The following is a 21405-nucleotide window of genomic DNA, read 5'->3' as shown; positions in this document are numbered from 1 at the left end:
AAGTGGGCATGGATGTGAGGCTTGAATCACATGCCATCTCAAGTAGAGGCAGCTTTAAGTACCTTGGATCGGTTATCCAGGGGGGAGGGGAGATCGGCGAGGATATCACACACCGTATTGGGGTAGGATGGATGAAGTAGAGGGTTAGCATATGGAGTCCTATGTGACAAGAGAGTGCCACCGATACTCAAAGGTAAGTTCTATAAAGAGGTGATTAGACCGGCCATGATGTATGGGGTTGAGTGTTGGCCTGTTAAGAACTCACATATCAGAAGATAAGGATGTTGAGGTGGATGTGCGGGCACACTAGGATGGATAAGATTAGGAATGATGATATTCGGGAGAAGGTGTACGTGGATCCCATTGATGACAAGATGCGGGAAGCGAGGCTCAGATGGTTCGGATATATTTAGAGGAGAAGTCCAGATGCCCCGGTAAGGAGGCGCGAGCGGTTGGTTGTGGAGGGCACGAGAAGAGGTAGAGGGCGGCCTAAGAAGCATTGGGGAGATGTGATCAGGCAAGATATGGCAAGGCTTCAGATTTCCGAGGACATGACTTGATAGGAAAATGTAGAGGTCGAGTATTAGGTTTTTAGGTTAGGAGGTAGTTGAGTCTTGCCTTACTTCGTACCTCTATGAGACTAGTCTGGTAGGATTTTTGTCTAAGATAACTATTGGCAATATTGTGTCTTACTATTACGCTTTTTAATGCATGACCTATTTACTACCTATCGTTTTTGCTTTGCATCTTTCTTCTGAATTTAATGTTGTTCCTATTTTTCCTATGATTTATATGGTGATACTAATATTGTCTCCCTTTTGTCTTTCTGTTTTCTTGAGCCGAGGGTCTTTCGGAAACAGCCTCTCTACTCCTTCGGGGTAGGGGTAAGGTCTGCGTACACACTACCCTCCCCAGACCCCACTAGTGGGATTTTACTGGGTTGTTGTTATTGTTGTTGTTTTAAACTTCCAAATATATAAAAAATATTGTTTCCGTAAAAAAAAGTAGTTAAGTATGTTTAAATTCAAATTCAAAAGAAGTAACTATTTATTAATAACACATAATGCATAATTTATTTATTTTTAAATTAAAATTCAAAAATAAACTAATTATTGTCATACCTAACTAATTTTGTCCTAAATTGCCAAGGGACTTATTGTGAGGCTGCCACTTGGCTTAATGTGGATGCATTTCATCTCCTTTTAATAATATATAGATATAGATATAGATATAAATTATTTAAATTCATATGACAGCTCTAGAGTAAATAGACTCACCCCAATTTAAATTACATAAATCCATTAAAACTCACCCATAACGTGATCTAGCTCCCCTCCCCCAACTTAAAATAAACCCCTAAACGAATGAAACTCTCATTTCACCCTCACGAACAAAACCGAACTTATTTTAAAACATGAGTAAATGCATTCAAGTATGTAGATGTTCACAGTGGATCTATTGCAGGTGCGTAACTGCAAATGAAAGAAGATAACTTCTTATTCTTGTCATCGAAGAATTAAATGATCATACAATTGCGTAGTATTCCAATTATTCTGAATTTTTATTTATTCCCATTACCCACTTCTACCTAAATAAAATAAAATTACGACTCTGATTTTTATGACTATGTATGTTACAATGTCCATTGGATTGGAAGGAATATTGTATATGATGAGTATCATAAGTTGCACAAATTTTCTATTGCTCATTTTGTGTTGGGTTGAAGCTTTTGGAGTGACAACGTTTGACTGGAGGAAGAAGTTGAAAAGGGTGAGGGTGAAATGAGGGTTTCATTCGTTTAGGGCTTATTTGAGAAATTACCGATTATGTCAGCCCATAACCAAATTAGTATAAAAATTAGTTTCATAAAATATTACCAATATTAGTTAATTACTAACAATATGCCAAATAGCTATTTATAAATATAAAAAAAGGATCAAATTTTTGCTTTCTTTTGAGTGTGTATTGTCGGAATAGATTGGGTACATCTTAAGAAGTTTGTCTAAGTTTGGGATGATTTGATAGAGTTTTGAGGTAGTTTGAATTGAATTTGAAGTAGAAGATGAACATAAAAAAAGATGATATGTGTATTACATATGCATCACAATGCATATCCATATATACTTGTGTGTGAGATACATGCGTAATACATGTGTCGCAGGAGAATTTTTAAACTCGATTTCAACTACGAATTTTGACTCAAAACTAGTCGAAATCACCTCTAATCTTCCTCAAATTTTGTATATTGAAACTTCCACATGTCTTCAATAAACTTCAACCATACCCATTGAAAAAAGTCCCCCTTTCCTTAGGTTTTTGGATCTTGTATAGTTTTTTTCTTTGTGTTTCGTCACCTTGTTTGCTACCTCATGCATAAAATTTCCTTTCCGTCTTTGCATCTAATGTTGCTGATCACACTATAAAAATATAGAAGGAGATCTTTGTGTGTGATTCTTGGAGAGAAAAAATTCGTATTTATCTGGGTTATTAATTTTTATATGTGCTTGACTAGTTTTGGTAAGTCTATGATTAATGGCTAGAGGTTGGTAAGATTAGATTTATTTTGGACATTTTCATAAGATTCTCCTTATTTTAAGAGGGAGGGGAAGCTGGGTCGGGTTACGGGTGGGTCTTAAAGGATTCGAGTAATTTAATATAGGAGTGGATCTATTTAATCTAGAGTTATCACGTGGCCCTTCGTCCAGGCAGTAAAAACAATTTGCTAAAATACCCATTTTAAGAAATCTTACATCACATACCTATATAGGAAAAAAATATTTTAAGATTTACGCAATATATTAGCCTCAAAATAATTGTCGGTAAATATATATATGTATATATTTAGTATATATATACAAATCACTTGTGCTGATAATAGGTGAATTTGACTATAATCACACCTTAAATAATCACCTTCTTGTGTAGTTTTAATGCTAAAAGTGATGACAAAATGCTCTTATTAGTGCTTTTCATGATTTGTAGGTGATATATGTATAAGGAAGGCTAAGAAGCAGTTTTGGAGTTAAAAGTGATGAAAAAGAGGCCAACTGTGAAATTTCCCAAGTGACCCATGCAAAACAGGCCGAGGAATTCAGAGTATTGGATCCACCGCGGTTCCACCGCGACCGCGGCAGAACTGCGGTGGGAAGCAGTTGCAGAAGATTGAGAATCCCCGAGGGTGTTTGGCCGCGGTTCGACCGCGACCGCGTCAGAACCGCGGCAGGCGCAGAAACTTCGGGGACCAAAGTGTCAATTACGGGATTTTTAGACCTAAAACCTATTTAAAACACTAGACTTTGCCCAAGAGAGGCATGTATTGATTTTTTAGGTTTCTTAGCAAGGAAAACGATTGTGAGAAAATACTCTAAACATCTTTCTTCTTTTCTTTTGATTTTATGATGAATTCAATCTTAGTTTATTTTCCCATAGCCATGAGTAGCTAAATTCCTTGTCTAAGGCTTTGATGGAACCTATTGGGTGATGAACTTCTTGTTTATATGAATACAAATTGCTAGTTTAATCTTTATTTGTTCAACTTCTTGTTCGTTGTAGTTAATTGACAGGATCCTCAATTAGCTGTGCCTATTTAGTGTGCATAATTTGGAAAAGAGTGCATATTTAGGGTATTGTTGAACAACACCACTCCTAGATTATTAGAGGAATCTATAATTGCGGGTTTAAAGGCGGGATTAGGGATAACGAAGCCTTGGGTGTAATCTAAGTGAATTGTGCTAAATAAAGTAAGCTAGTGTAACTCGGGAGAGTGCAATAGTAGATTACTGTGAATACTCGGGAGAGATTTGCGGTAAGACTAGCGTTCATGATTGATAGAGATGTGTGGGTAAATTTGTATGAGCATAAACAGAAGGGATTCCATCAATAGGGGAAATCATTGCCTTAGCTTTTTCTCATAATTGTTTACAACCTTATTAATTTAGTTACAGCCATTAGTTACTTGCAAGCTAGTTGTTAAAGAACACTCAACTGAGAATTTGAATATTTGAGAAGCTGGTTCTGAAGACTTAGTGGGTCTGAAGATAGCGGTTGATAGGTTAACTCTCTGTGGATTCGACCCTGGGCGTAATACTCGGGTTATATTTGCAACGTCCGCAGAGTCCTTTTTATAAGGCATAGTTGGGCGTGATCAAATTTTGGCGCCGTTGCCGGGAAGTTAACGGAATTATCAATTGCCATTGACAGAAATACAAAGATTCTTATTGTAGTCAGTTTTCTCTCTACCAACTTTTTCATTGAAAATTTGACGGTTGTTGATCTGGGTACACAGGTGCATGCCTAGAAATTCTACGAGGACTGGAGAACTACTTGAAGGACTCTCAGACCCCGAGAAGACATTCCGGGCATTGAATCGTGCAAACAAAAGACTTCAACAATCCCAACAAACACACCAACTCGAAATTGACATGGGCGACATAAACGACCCCAACGGAAACGTCAGGAATGAGCAATTGGCACCTCCTGTGCCTGAGGGTGCACTATATGACTGGGCACAACCCACAGCTGACAATTTGGCCACTGCCATTATAGTGCTCGCAATACAAGCTGAATCGTTCCAGATCACAAATAACATGCTACACTTGTTGCAGAACAAGGGACTCTTTTCTGGGACACAAACAGAAGATCCTCAGCAACACTTAAAGAACTTCCTGTCTATATGCAAAACCCAAAGGCAACCGAACGTGACTCCGGAAGCAATCAGGCTATTATTGTTCCCATTCTCGGTGACAGGAGCTGCTTAGGTTTGGCTAAACTCGCTTCCCATAAACTCTATAGCAACTTGGGATGAGTTGGTCAAGCATTTTCACAACAAGTTCCATCCGCCCAACAAGACCGCTCAACAAATTGATGAGATTGTGAGCTTCAAACAGAAACCAATGGAGACACTACACGAGACATGGGGCAGGTTTAAAGGAATGTTGGTTATGTGTCCCCACCATGGTGTTCCAGAACAGATGTTGGGACAACGGTTTTACATGGGACTGTCAGACAGCTTGAAGAATATAGTTGATGCCTCGGCTGGTGGGGCATTCTTGAGCAAGACTTGGAGAGAAGGTCAGAATTTGCTCGACAAGATGGCGCAGAATTCAGGTTGGACATCTAGGAATGCACCTATCACTCCAGTGGTGCACTCAGTGCCTCTTGATCCTTCTAATACAATGGCTGAAAACATGGCGACTCTTTTGACGCAAATGAGCATTCTCACCAAAAAGGTGGAGGAATCAGGGCAGAAGCAACAGGTTCATATAGTAGACACTACCAATGGGGGCTTGTGCACATCTTGCATTAGCCAGCCAATTGGTAATCCTTGGAATATAGAGCATGATCATCATCACCAGCACCCTGAAGATATGAACTATGTGGCTAACTATGGGGGTCAGAGGCAAGGTAATCAGAACTGGGGTCAGCAGACTCAGCAGCAGTACAGGCCACCGCAACCACAGTATAACGCCGGAAACATGGGAGGCATGAGACCCCCCAACAACATGGCACCGTATCCTAGACCACAAGGGTACAACAATCAGCAGCAAGGGTACCACCCACCTCAGCAACAGCAGGGTGGAAGACAGGAAGACGGGTTTGCAAGGCTTGAAGCAATGATGCAGCAGGTTATTGGGTCCAATGCTAAAATAAATGAAAGGGTGGATGTACATGATGCAGCTATCAAGAATATTGAGGTACAAGTGGGCCAGATTTCAATGTCACTTAACAATCGTCCTCAAGGGACATTACCTGCAGATACCCAAATCAATCCAAAAGATCAGGGCCCAAAGCAGCTGATGGCGGTGAGTCTACGAAATGGCAGGGATCCAGATGTTGAGCAAGAGAGAGCTCAAGAAAACATACAGGCTGAGACACTAATTCCAGTACCCATTGAGCTGGATGACTCTACGGGATTGACAAAGGTAACAGTTCAGCCTGCTCCTAAAGAAAAGAATATGCAGCAAGAGACCGAGACAGTAGCTGAGCAAGTAATTGAGATAGTAGCGGAGCCAATGGTTGAGACAGTAGCTGAGAAGGAGAAATCCCAAGTGCTTGGGAAGAAAAGACCTCCTGCACCATTTCCGCAAAGGTTGGCCAAGCATCAAAAGGAGGAGCAGTATAAAAAGTTCCTAGAGATGCTCAAACAAATCCAGATAAACATTCCACTGATTGAAGCTCTAAAGGAGATGCCGAGATACGCTAAAATGATGAAGGACTTGATGTCTCAGAAGTTTGACTTTCAAGACTTGTCGACTGTGACACTTACTCAGACATGTAGTGCAGTGGTATCTAGACCTGTTGCTGAAAAGCTATCTGATCCGGCTAGTTTTACAATTCCATGCACTATTGGGAATTATGCCTTTGCTAAGGCACTCTGTGATTTAGGGGCCAGCATTAATCTCATGCCCCTGGTCATTTATAAGAGGTTAGGCATTGGGAGAGCTTGACCTACCAGTATGTTGTTGCAGCTGGCCGACAGGACTGTTAAGCGTCCATTTGGGATTCTTGATGATGTGCTTATTCAAGTGGGGAAATTCGTGTTCCCTGCAGATTTTGTAATCTTGGATTGCGAAGTGGATGAAGAAATTCCTATAATTCTAGGACGACCCTTCTTGGCCACGGGGAGAGCTTTGATTGATTGCGAGACTGGGGAGCTTAAGATGAGGCTCAATGATGAAGAAATTATATTCAATGTGCAGAAATCGATGAGGCGACCAAGTGAGTACGCAAATTGTTCCCTTATTGATGTAGTGGATGTAATTGTAGAGTCTGATGATGAGGCGTTGACGGTTGAGGATCCCCTTGCTGCATGCTTGACAAATTTGGATGAAGTGAATGGTGAGGATTTGGCGGAATGGGTGTTGGCACTGGAAGGTAAAGGGTTCTGGGAGAGAAATCTGGAGTTTGAGCCCTTGCACTTAGAAAAGAGAGAGACCCCTCCAGCTAAACCATCCATCGAGGAACCCCCTAAGCTGGAACTGAAGCCATTGCCAACCCACCTCAGGTATGAATTTCTGGGTCCTGACTCCACATTACCTGTTATTATCTCATCTGGTTTGTAAGATGTGCAGGTTNATGATTGTAGCACAGGATTATTGTATAATTTGTCTTGATTATGGGAGTAAGTCTACTCCAACTTCTTGTGCTAGTATACTCAGTGTATATTGAACGGACCAAGTAGAGAAAGGGTGTTTTGTACTGAATACATATAAAATACTTTCTCTAATTCATTAAATGAGCTTATACTCCTAATCTTGATATACTTATTATGATCAATGTAATTTGTTTATTGTTTTGATTTATCAAAAGGTACGACTCTATTTAGAGTTAGTATATGCCTAATAAATTGGACAATAACAAATAACATTTGTGAATAATAATTAGTTGATAGAATCCATGACTTGGTTTTTGGGTTTGATAATACCCCTTTATATAAGCTTATAAGTTTTCATGTGAAAAACCGGCCGGTGGATTTTGTATCCGTCACATGAGATAGTTTAAGCGGAATTATAAAGGATTTAATTAGTTGATTGAATTAAATTTTCAGTGATTTAATTTAATTAACTGGTATTTGAAATCTTAACATGGGGGTTAAAATAAGTGTTGATGAATTTTTGAAATTCATATTGAGGAGTTCAATTGCAGTTTTTTAGTGGAATAAATTGTAATTAATTATAGTAGGATCTAATTCTTGCCTACTTCGAATTAGTACTATAATTAGTAGCCTCTTATTATTTTTGTGGTCCCTGCTATACCTAGTAATAACCTGGACAAACTTGGGTAAAAAGTAGTTTGAGAGAAAAGTTACTTTTTGAGTTGGAGTAGGATTCTACTTATGGAATCCTACTCCACACGTTTTTGAGCCGATTTTTAGGGCTTAATTTCGTGTATAAAAAGGAGATAGGTTTCTCCAGTTAGCTACCCTAGAGTTGTATTGTTCTTGCCCACCCAAAAGCAAAAGTGTTCAAGGTTTTACTAGGCATATAGCACAAGACTACAACCCTGGATTCTTCCTGCTTGGAGAATTTGTGCAACTATTTCAAGAGGTTAGTGTTCCTGATCTCGTTATTATTACGTTGTCTAGTTTACATGTAATTGATGCCTGGTTGTATGCTTGCTTCCGCTGCGCATGTTCTAACAATTGGTATCAGACGCCCTCTTACATCTAACTAGATAATGTAATACAGCATACACAGAAAAAAAAAACGTGTTATTCATTGATACATGTTTCGGATAATTATTCTATGTTAAAAACATGAATGTTTTGTATGATATTCTGTAATTTGGATTAATATACAGAATTTTTGGATTAATCCTGTCAAAACACGTTTTCTGAAATCACGTCTTGTATCGCCGCGGTCCGGGCGTAACCGCGGTAGGACCGCAGCAGAACACTGCCTCTGATTCTGAAGATCACTCTAGTCGCGGTCCTGGCGTAACCGCGGTAGGACCGCGGCAGTACATGCAACCTTCAGAGCCAAAAAAAATTTTGCAAAACACGCGATTTTAGGTCCTAAACCCTAAATTAAACGGGTTTTACAGTAATATAATGAATTTATATGTTGACATAGGTCTTCTTCCACATCGGATAAATTCATTATAGATGATTACTGTGTTCTTCTTTAGCCTCTAGTTATTTCATTACTTGTATTAACTCTCCAACTGAGTTACATGTTGATTGAATGAAACTAGAGTTTTATAAAAAGTGATATTTACCTATCTTAAATTAACAGTTTACTCTCCATCTGAGTTGGTCCTGTTTAAATTTTTGGGGTTAATATCTGACATCACTCATGTATTTTGCATGAATAGTTAAGTTTCCCTAACGAATCTAACTGTTCACTGAGCATGGTTATATGTGTAATGTGTAATTTTGAATTTAATCATTCTTAATATATAACTAATGATCTATTTAATGTGAATATCTCCCAGATTAACCATGTCTTCATTCAACCCACTTACCTCAATTTTGAACCAAAACAAGCTAGAAGGACCAAATTATGTTGACTGGAAAAGGAACCTTGATATTGTCCTAACTGCTGAAGGTTACAAATTTGTAATCTCTGAGGAGTGCCCAGAAAAACTTGAAAATGCTACGGATGATCAGGTTAATGCTTATGACAAATGGGTTAAGGCTTATGAGATGGCGCGATGTTACATTCTTGCCTCTATGGCGAATGTTTTGCAACATCAGCATCAGTCCATGGGGTCTGCTTATGATATGCTCGAAAGTCTCAAAACGATGTTCGGTGAGCAAAATCGCGCAGCTAAGCAGACAGCCATGAAAGCCCTTTTGAACACGAAAATGGCTGAAGGATCATGGGTCAGGGACCATGTTCTGAAGATGATGAGTCTTCTGAATGAACTGGAGGTCCTTGGAGCTGTGATTGATAAGGAGTCTCAAGTTGAGATGGTCCTGCAGACTCTGCCTGACAGTTTTCAACAGTTTCGCTTGAACTATAATATGAACAAAATGGATTTGTCACTAGCGAAATTGTTGAATGAGCTGCAAGCGGCAGAATCTATTATCAAACAACAAGCTCCAGTTGTGGCACTAAATGTTGAGAAACCTTCAATTTCTAAGTCGAAAGGCACTAAGAAAAAGAAGAAGGCTCAAAAGGTTCTGGCACCTGGCGGTGCGGCTGGCGTGAACAAGCGCAAAGGCAAGTGCTATCATTGCAAACAACCCTGGCATCACAATAAGCAATGCCCAGCCTATCTGGCAATGTTGAATAAGCAAGGTAATTCAAATTTAAATGTCGTTGAAACTTGTTTAGCGGCTGTTTCTACCATGCTTTGGTGTGTAGATTCGGGAGCCACTAATCACATCTGCAATTCTTTGCAGGGGTTTCAGGAAACGCGGCGGCTAAGTGAGAATGAAGTTTGCGTTTATCAAGCCAATGGCGAGCCAGCACCAGCTTTAGCTTTAGGAGATATTAGTGTTTCGTTTAGTGGTGATAGAGTTTTAGTTTTAAAAGATGTTCTCTATGTACCTTCCATTAGAAGGAATTTGATTTCGATTTCGAAAATAATGGATGCTGGTTATAATGTTTATTTTGCTAATAACTCTGCTGTTATTAAGTTTCATAGACGTTTTATCTACAAAGCTGCTAGAGTACATGACCTTTTTTTTCTTGATATATCTCCCCCTGTGCTACAACAACCAAAAGAACTAAATAACATTAATCTACCACATAAAAGAAAATGTATTTCTGAATTGAGTCAGACTTATTTATGGCACTTACGTCCAGGCTATATAAATCTAAATAGGATTTCGAGATTGGTCTCTGATGGACCTTTGAGTTCATTGAAAGTGGAATCACTACCAACATGCGAATCCTGTTTAGAAGGTAAAATGACCAAGAGACATTTTCCCTCAAAAGGGAATAGAGCCAGTGATAAGCTAGAATTAATTCACTCTGATTTGTGTGGTCCTATGAATATACAAGCAAGAGGTGGTTTTGAGTATTTTGTGACTTTCACAGATGATTTCTCAAAACATGGATATATTTATCTGTTGCGCCGTAAGTCTGAATGCTTTGAGAAATTCAAAGAATTTAAGCCGGAAACAGAGAAACGACATGATAAAGATATCAAAACATTACGATCTGATCGTGGTGGTGAATACCTTTCTGCGAAATTCATAAAATACTTATCAGATAATGGAATTACATCTCAATTATCTGCACCAGGAATACCACAACAAAATGGTGTGGCAGAAAGAAGAAATAGGACTCTTGTGGGAATGGTTAGATCAATGTTAAGTTATTCCGATTTGTCTCTTTCCTTTTGGGGATATGCTTTAGAAACAGCAAACTACATTCTAAATTTGGTTCCTTCAAAGTCAGTACCTTCAACTCCAATAGAATTGTGGACTGGGCGAAAGCCAAGTTTACGGCATATTCGGGTTTGGGGTTGTCCAGCACATGTGCTGAAAGGGAAAGCGGATAAATTGGAATCAAGGACAGAAGTATGCATTTTCATTGGATATCCAAAAGGAACAAAAGGCGGTTTGTTTTATTGTCCTAAAGAAAAGAAGGTAATTGTTACGACAAATGCCAGATTTTTAGAGGAGGACTATCTAACGAACCATATTCCTAGAAGTAAACTAGTTTTACAGGAATTAAATAATGGAATAACTAACGACTCAACTCTTGAACGTATCCCGGAAGCCAGCATTGACATACCACTGCATTATCGTAGTGGGAGAAATATCAATAGGCATCAGATTGCACAAGAACAATTGCCTGACATATCACTACCCCAAAGTAGTGGAAATAATGTTGAGCAACCTCAGATTGTTGAGCAACCTCACGTTGTTGAACAACCTGAAATTGTTATGCAACCTGAAGAATCCGAAAGCCTCTCTCGCCGCGGTCCTGGCGTAACCGCGGTAGGACTGCGACAGAACAATGCCCCTGATTCTGCAGGGCCTTCTGACTGCGGTCCTGGCGTAACCGCGGTAGGACCGCGGCAGAACAGTGCCGCTGATTTTGAGAGGCAATCTGGGAGGGATCCTGCACTCTAGGAAGAAGTCAATGATATCCTAGCACCACATGCTGTGGAAAATAACATTGAGACTTCAATTCAAGAAAGTGGTGAAGTGATTCAACAACAAAATCAGCCTCCACCTGTAGTGACTAGTCGTAGTGGGAGAATTATTAAAAAACCTCTCCGGTTTGCGCTCTTGGGAGAATCTTATGATAGAATCCCTGAAGAGCCTAATACAGAACCTATTAATTACGACGAAGCACTACATGATACAGATGCTGATAAATGGGTTGATGCTATGAGATCTGAAATGGAGTCCATGTACTCAAATCAAGTCTGGGATCTTGTAGAGCCACCTACTGGAGTCAAACCCATAGGTTGTAGATGGATCTATAAGAAAAAGAGAGGAATGGATGGAAAAGTGCAAACTTTTAAAGCTAGGCTTGTCGCAAAAGGGTTTACTCAAAAAGAAGGGATCGATTATGAGGAAACCTTTTCGCCAGTAGCCATGCTTAAATCCATAAGGATTCTCTTATCCATTGCGGCTCATTACGATTATGAGATCTGGCAAATGGATGTCAAGACCGCTTTTCTAAATGGAAGTCTTGATGAGTGCATCTATATGGCACAACCAGTTGGTTTCATAAAAAGTGGAAATGAGCACATGTTGTGTAAATTAAAGAAATCCATTTATGGATTGAAACAAGCTTCTAGGGCATGGAACACTTGTTTTGACGCATCGATTAAGACATTCGATTTTGATCAATGTGAAAATAAGTCTTATGTCTATGGAGTGGAGATAAAGTTACATTTTTGGTCTTGTACGTAGATGATATTTTGCTCATAGGAAACAATGTGAGCATGTTGAATTCAGTAAAGGAATGGTTGTCCTCACGTTTCGATATGAAAGACTTGGGACATGCAGCACATATCCTTGGGATCAAGCTTATGCGAGATCGCAAGCAAAGGATAATAGGCTTGTCCCAAGCACTTTATATTGATATTATTCTCACCAGGTTTAGCATGCAAGATTCCAAGAAAGGGTTTCTCCCCTTTAGACATGGAATCTCTCTGTCAAGAGATCAGTCCCCAAAAACGACTGATGAGATAGAAAAGATGAAGGCGGTCCCTTATGCTTCTGCTGTAGGGAGTCTTATGTATGCAATGCTATGTACTAGACCTGATATTTGCTTTGCCGTTGGCATGGTTAGCAGATTTCAGTCTAACCCTGGTCGAGAACACTGGACTGTTGTTAAGCATATAATCAAGTACCTGAAAAGGACTAGGGATTATATGTTGGTGTATCACTCAGGTGATCTTGCACCCATTGGCTATACTGATTCAGATTTCCAGTCAGATAGAGACTCTAGAAAATCTACCTCAGGATATGTTTTTACTTTGGGAGGTGGAGCCATAAGTTGGAGGAGCATCAAGCAATCGTGTGTTGCTGATTCCACCATGGAAGCCGAATATGTGGCTGCATCTGAAGCAGCCAAAGAGGCTGTTTGGCTCAGGAACTTTCTGAAAGAGCTTAATGTGGTTCCTTCGGTTCAAGCACCAATTGTACTTTATTGTGACAATAGTGGTGCAGTTATAAACTCGAAGGAACCAAGAAGCCATAAAAGAAGTAAGCATATTGAGCGTAAATATCACTTAATTCGGGACATAACACAAAGAGGTGATGCACGAGTGTTGAAGATTGCGTCGGAGGATAATTTGGCAGACCCGTTTACAAAGAGCTTGACACAGAAGATTTTGGACAAGCATGTAGAAGGAATGGGTGCTAAAATATTAGACGCATGGTTATGAGTCTAAGTGGGAGATTGTTGGGATATACTATTAACCATGCGGTTTAGAGATAGTATTATATTTTGTTCTTTATGAAACAATTGTTTATTTAATTTATTCAATTCAATAAAGCACTATTTTAAATAGATCATTTGTAACATGTGTGTCCTTTTGATTATGTAGTAGACAATTTAGTGTATGGAGTCTTAGCTCATAAACAGAAGATTAAATTGTTGGTTCTCATAATTAATAAACTATGTTCACAATCGAAGATATTATCGGACAAAATATCTTGATGATTGTAGCACAAGATTATTGTATAATTTGTCTTGATTATGGGAGTAAGTCTACTCCAACTTCTTGTGCTAGTATACTCAGTGTATATTGAACGGACCAAGTAGAGAAAAGGTGTTTTTGTACTGAATACATATAAAACATTTTCTCTAATTCATTAAATGAGCTTATACTCCTAATCTTGATATAATTATTATGATCAATGTAATTTGTTTATTGTTTTGATTTATCAAAAGGTACGACTCTATTTAGAGTTAGTATATGCCTAATAAATTGGACAATAACAAATAACATTTGTGAATAATAATTAGTTGATAGAATCCATGACTTGGTTTTTGGGTTTGATAATACCCCTTTATATAAGCTTATAAGTTTTCATGTGAAAACCCGGCCGGTGGATTTTGTATCCGTCACATGAGATAGTTTAAGCGGAATTATAAAGGATTTAATTAGTTGATTGAATTAAATTTTCAGTGATTTAATTTAATTAACTGGTATTTGAAATCTTAACATGGGGAGTTAAAATAAGTGTTGATGAATTTTTGAAATTCATATTGAGGAGTTCAATTGCAGTTTTTTAGTGAAATAAATTGCAATTAATTATAGTAGGATCTAATCCTTGCCTACTTCGAATTAGTACTATAATTAGTAGCCTCTTATTATTTCTGTGGTCCCTGCTATACCTAGTAATAACCTGGACAAACTTGGGTAAAAAGTAGCTTGGGAGAAAAGTTACCTTTTTGAGTTGGAGTAGGATTCTACTTATGGAATCCTACTCCACACGTTTTTGAGCCTATTTTTAGGGCTTAATTTCGTGTATAAAAATGAGACAGGTTTCTCCTGTTAACTACCCTAGAGTCGTATTGTTCTTGCCCACCCAAAAGTAAAAGTGTTCAAGGTTTTACTAGGCATATAGTAGAAGACTACAGCCCTGGATTCTTGCTGCTTGGAGAATTTGTGCAACTATTTCAAGAGGTTAGTGTTCCTGATCTCGTTATTATTGCGTTGTCTAGTTTACATGTAATTGATGCCTGATTGTATGCTTGCTTCCGCTGCGCATGTTCTAACAGGATCGACTCGGCAAAGCATAAAGATATTATAGATATTTCCTCAATTCCATCGGTCGTTAACAGTTTTGTGTCAAATCGCAATGAAAAAGCTAAGAATCTGATGTCAATGGAGTCAATCGTCTCATCTTAATCAGTTGAATTTGATAGGTCAACAGATATGACAGGCCACAAAATCTTTAGCCTTTGGTGGCTTTCGTTTTAGCGATTATTACACATAAAGAGAAGATAATATTGCAACTGTTTAGCAGAATAATGGACTCTACGTACCTTAGTCCTTGTCAAATTAACATGACATTTGCATTTGTTCTTTTAACAATTCCTCCATTTTCTGATTTCAATTCAGTATGGGAATAACATTTATGTCATTTGAGAGCTAATAGGAAAAGTGATAATGTCAATACCATTTTACTGCTCATTGTTCGGATGTGATGAGGGATAAGCATTGTGTGATGGGAAATTTTGGTTAATTGGACTCTTGATTTTAGATGCATATTTTCTCTAATCAACTCGTAAATTAGGGGCGGCGTTAGTATAGAGTTTACAGGTTCGTGGAAAGCCTATATTTATCTTAAGAAATTCATTGAATATATATAAATTATTAATTTAGACCTCAATAACTTAAAAAACTAAAATACCAAACCGATAAACTTCAAATTGGGGCTCCGCCTCTGCTCGCAATACACTAGTTTCAGTCGTACTAGAAGAGTTAATTCATATTATTATATTATATTAACTGACAACACCAAATATACAATTAATTTGATACACCATACTAGAAACGAAACGTGAATATGAAACATTTAATTCTTTGGATTATGGATAAAATATGTACAAACTAAGTTTATTTCAGAAAAGAATAATATAGATTCTGCTCAAACCTAGTACAATTCTGCATGATTTTTTTTTTTTTTTTTTTTTTTTTTTTTTTTTGCAGCACTACATATCAGGCCTCTAGTTTCCAGTATTTAGATTTTGTGTGATTGAATTGAAGCGACTAAATATACAGTGGATACATCAATGAAAAACAAAATTTAATTTGAACACGTAAGATTAAAGTTTTTAGATTATGGATAATATTGTTTGAAGGATTGAAATAACCCAAAAAAGAATTTAGGCACAAGCAAAAGAATTTCAACAATTTCCTCAAATATATTGCATCAATAAAGTCGCGAGTATCATCTTTAGTTAATTTTAATTTCTCTTCAATATTGGCAATATATGATTTGTTTATAACCATGGTAAATCCCTTCAAAATATCATCAACATATTTTTCATTTACTTTGAAATCATCTACTTCTCCAGTTGCCTTGTAGTTGGACTTGTACAACCATCCAATTCCAATTTGCGATTCTATAGGATGTAGAGTAATGCCACCAATAAATATAGCATCATGCTCCTTGAAACATGCAATCTCGTGCAATGGCACAAAATTTATTGCATCTTCAATATCTATCGTCATGCATTGTTGTGGTTCTGGATACCAAGCTATTTCTGCCTCAAACTTGGGTGGATCATTAGAAACTTTCTCTTGATGAACCATCTTGCTTCTTTCATTACTCGGTTCATCTTAAATACTATCAAATAATTTTTCTTGTGAAATACCAACCTCTTTTGGACTAGCATCCCTTGCAACTAAATCATCCTTTTTATCAATCGCATGAATTTCTGAAAGATCAATTTGAATATTAGTTGACTTTCCTTGCATTCAACATAATCTCTATCACAACAAAAATTATATGTACCTTCTCTTCTTTTCTCCTCTGTTTTTGAATTTCGGCCTTCTTGATTTATCTCCGCCGGATTTGATGTGTCTTCTTTTTCTTTTGGTTGATCATCCTTTTCTTGCGATGCATCCTCCATTGTCTCATCTTTTTGTTGATTCAAAGATCTCTCATATGTCACCAATTTGCCTTCTAAATTATCAAGTCTGAGAGTGGTAAGATCCTTGGTAGCCTCAAGAATAACTTTCTTGTTGTTAAACTTTAAACTAAGAGACTGCAACATTTTCTCAACAATTTTAACTTCTTCCAATACTTCTCCATTGGTCCTTAGACCATTGACTTTTTCAGTAATTCTTGCAATGAATTCTTTAACAGACTCTGTTGGTTTCATACGAGCCAACTCAAATTGACTCCTAAACTCTTGCAGTTTCTCCTTCTTAATGTCAGCAGCTCTTCGATATGACTTCACCAAGATTGTCCAAGCCTCTTTTGATGACTTTTCATGTAAATGATTTTAGATACATACAATTCGACCTTGATGGCGAGATAGTAGCGTGTCTTATAATCTAAATGTCTCTTCTTCTCCAATTGCATAGTTGCATCACCCATCAATATTGTGCCTTCTGGAGGTTCCTCAAATCCTTCATCAATGGTGGACCATAAGTCAATAGGCTTAAAAAATTCTTCATCTGCTGATACCAAGTTTCAAAATTATTTTTGCCATCAAATATAAAAACGGGACAATTAGCTAATAGAGTATCCATATTTTTATGTTAGATCTCACATAGGCTCTGACAAAATCTCACACAAGCTCTCATACCAATTTGAAGGATTGAAAGAACCCGAAACGAATTTAGGCATAAGCAAAAATTTCAACAAAGGCTATATAAAAGAAATTTATCAAACTAGGGAGAGAACGTGGTAGGAGGATTTTTCACAACTCATGAACTCTTGAATCTCTCCACAATTCTTTATTTCCTCTACAGATCCCCACACAATCAAATAAACTACTAATATCCCTATTTGTAATAGTATGAAACGTATTTCAACTAGAAACAGAAAAGTCTATTCTATATTAATTATGACTACAAATCCAATTTAGACATGAATTGAATAACGTTGCAAATACCAAATCCTAAATAATTTAGGTAAATAAATTCTTCTATATAGTCTTTATTGAATTTTTTTTTCTGTGGGTAAATTATTCTTGGGGTATTTCAACCCTAAAAATTGGTATCAGAGCCTTTGTGAGATCCTGTCAGAGCCAGTAGGAGATCCAAAAAAATTATGGATTACCTGATTGTCCCGTTTTTGTGTTTGACGGCAAAAATAATTTTGAAATTTGGTATCGACAGATAAAGAGTTTTATAAGGCTATTGGATTATGGTCCACCGTTGATAAAGCATTTGAGGAACCCTCAGAAGGCACAACGTTGACGGGCGATGCAGCTATGCAATTGGAGAGGAAAAGACATTTAGATTATAAGGCACGCTACTATCTCGCCATTAAGGTCGACTTGCATGTATCTAAAAAATATTTGCATGCAAAGTCATCAAATGAGGCTTGGGCAATATTGGTGAAGTTATATCGAAAAGTTGCTGATATAAAGAAGGAGAAACTGCAAGAGTTTAGGAGTCAATTTGAGTTGGCTCGTATGAGACCAACAGAGTCTATCAAAGAATTTTTTACAAGAATTGAAGAAATAGCCAATGGTCAAAGGACTAATGGAGAAGTATTGGAAGAAGTTAAAATTGTTGAAAAAGTATTGCAGTCTCTAAGTTTAAAGTTTAGCAACAAGAAAGTTATTCTTGAGGCTACAAAAGATCTTAGCACTCTCAGACTTTGATGATCTAGAAAGTAAATTGGTGACATATGAGAGATCACTGAATCAACAAAAAGATGAGACATTGGAGGAGGCTTCACAAGAAAAGGATTATCAACCAAACGGAAAAGAAGACACATCAAATATGATGAAAATAAACCAAGAAGGCCAAAATTCAGAAACAGAAGAGAAAAGAAGAGAAGGTACATGCAATTTTTGTTGTGATAGAGATTCTATTGAATGTCACACCCCCCTTTTTTTTTTACCTACACTAACGCTCTTAAATTAATAAAAGTAATTTTGAAGCTCAAAAGGGTTTCAATTATGAAAAGTGACCAAAAGATTGTGTTTCAAAAGGATTTTCAGAGTCGCCACCTGGCATTTGATTTCGGTGTGCCAGGTCACCGTTTTTAAAAAAAATAATTTTTCCTTCTAAAATACTTTGGACTCCAAAACTAAGTCTACACCAAAGATTTGAGTAAGGGGGTTCATTTGACTCGGGGAGAAGGTGTTAGACACTCCCCAAGTCCCGTAACTAGTACGGTTGCATACTTGATCTAGTTGGCTTTTAAAATATTCAAATTGAGGTAAAAATAAATACGGAAAAGTAAAATAAACACACAAGAGGCTCGAGGTCGTCCCACCTAATAAAAGAAAAAAAAATGCTACGAGTTCTACTTTCTACCTCCGAATACAAAGACTTCGAGGCATACCCCGGATAAAATATATACAATGCCTACGGGGCATTTTCCAGATAAATTTAACTAAAGGGGTGACTTCTCACCTCAAAAGAAGCTAAAACACGAATGCCCTAAAGGTTTGCCTACCTAAGTGTGGCCGGCCTGAGTCATGCTCCTAGCGTTAAATGAAAGAGCTAATAATAACTAATTAGAAATATTAAAACAAGTCACATTAAACACAATTATGTTTTTTTCAATTTTTCAATTCCACTGCCCCTTTTAATTCAACTTAACCTATTAGTTCACTTTCTTCCTTCAATTGATTCATGAGACGTCCAAGTCAATCACCACGAGTAAATTAGATTCCAGATATTGAACGTTACGTTTTCGATAATTAGACAGATACTAACTTCAGATCACTTCAAAGAGAACATTATGAGAAAACATATTAACACACAATCACATAATAAAATTAAAGGATTTAAGAGAAAATAGAAGGGATTGGACCTCAATCGATACTGTTAACCACAAAACCGAGTCAAATGGACGAACTTGGACCAGATCCTCGTACGACACCCCGAGCGGACCTCGAACAACGAACTCGAATTTCAATTCAGTTGAAACCCATTTTTTGAACCAACATCCGAAATCGGGAGTGAAGAAAGCAGAGCATTCTGTTTTTTTTCTTTTTTGATTTCTTTTTTTTTGAATTTGTTTTTTAGACTCTGTGTGTGGGGGACGCCGGTAATGGAATTTCGGCCAGATCTGTCACCGCACTATCAGCAACGAAACAGAGTGAGGAAAAACGAGGAATGAGGTCGTTTTGGCCGTGGCTAGTCGCAGCAATCGGCGATGGCAACAAAACTGAGGGAGGAGAGAGGACGTCATCGCTGGTCACTTCGCCATTGACGATGGCGACGCAGCAGCGACTCCAAAAGAAGAGAGAGAGGGACGTTAGATACAGAAAAATCTGGCTGTTAGCTTTTTACGGCGGCTGGGAGAGGTGATGGAGCTGCTAGGGTTTTTTCAAGGGTCTCTTTAGGGTTCTTTTTTTTGTTAGAAGCAGTGGCAATGGAGGGGGGAGATGGTTAGAATGGGCTGTGTTGAGGGTGGTTGTTTGGCGTGAAGAAGAAGGTGCGGCTGGGAGCTCTTAGGTCTTTGGAGTTGAAGATGGAGATGAGGGGAGGGAGCGGTGGAGGCGGCTGGTTTAGGTTCGGGGGGATTAGGGTTAGGTCTAGGGTTGAAGAAGAAGAATGTGTCTCCTTTATAGTGTTAGGGTTTTATGGGTATTGAGCTTGGATTTATGGGCTAAGAGTCCAAAAATTGGGCCTACAAAAATGGGTTGTTTGAGCCCAAATTTTATTCTTTCTCCTTGAACAAGACTAAAAATACTACCCCATTTACTAATTAATCCTACTTAAGTAAAATAACTATTAAAATAAAACTAACCGTTAAAACTAAACCTATTTTTTGGAGATTTTTTAAATATCATACTAAAAGATAAAAATGGAATTAGATTAAAATCATTGCAAAATTAAAATAATATTCCTACCAAACTATTAATATTCCTGAAAACAAAGTGGAACTATTTTTTTATTTTTGAATTTTATGAAAGGTAGATAAACTAAAAGTAACAAGATAAAATATCAATTACCTAAATAAAAGAAAATATTTTTTTTGTAAATTTCATATTTGTGACAGAATAAAGTAAAAGAGTCAAAACTAGTTGAAATAGCGATATTGGGCCTAAACTAAATACTGAAATGCTAAAATATGTAAAATCTCGGGGAGGGTCAAAAATTACATGTCTACAGCTGCCCCTCTTTGACTGGAAACACGAAGAGTTTTCAGACAAAAGAACGACGAGACGGCTTTTTTGACCCGACCCTTATTTAATGAGACCAAAACTAAAAGAGAGGAGAATGTGACCGAGCCCGGGTATCTGAGCTGCCTACAAATCCTTGGCTATAAAGGAATCAAGCCACGTGTAGTTCAGAATTAGGAAGAGTGATGGAGTATACCGAGGTGGAGAACCAATTGAGGTGCCGTCGAGGTTCCGGTTCGCGGTCCTGTTATTACATCAAAATCGAAAATGAAAAAGACGAACTAAGCCTGTCAACTATGAGTTACAAGATTCCTATATATAATCTTCTGAAGCTTGATCTTGAGTCTTGAAACGTTCTTCATATAGACTTTGATTTGAACCTTGATGCTTGCTAGCTGCAGGTGCTGATTCATTCTTCCACGGCTTCTTCGGATCAAGACCGGACATGTAGTGCTCGCGACTTCAGCCATGTCTTGACCAGTTCACATCTTTCATGTGCTTCTGCATTTTGGATTCACTTCTTCTTCTTCTTCTTCTTCTTTTTTAATTGAGACTTCTTCTATTGGTCATCTTGGACTGTTGACTCACATTCTCGCCGCGAGCTTCTGCTACTTCTAACTTGAATAGAATTCTAAAATGACTTCCCTTGTTCTCCATGTGGGTGCCTGCTACAGACTTGAAACTTGAAATAATTCCGAAACGAATTCCCTCGTTC

Source organism: Nicotiana attenuata, chromosome 11 (assembly GCF_001879085.1).
Source record: "Nicotiana attenuata strain UT chromosome 11, NIATTr2, whole genome shotgun sequence".
Classification (NCBI taxonomy): domain Eukaryota; kingdom Viridiplantae; phylum Streptophyta; class Magnoliopsida; order Solanales; family Solanaceae; genus Nicotiana; species Nicotiana attenuata.
The sequence above is the reverse complement of the archived record's forward strand: the minus strand, read 5'-3'. Positions refer to the sequence as shown.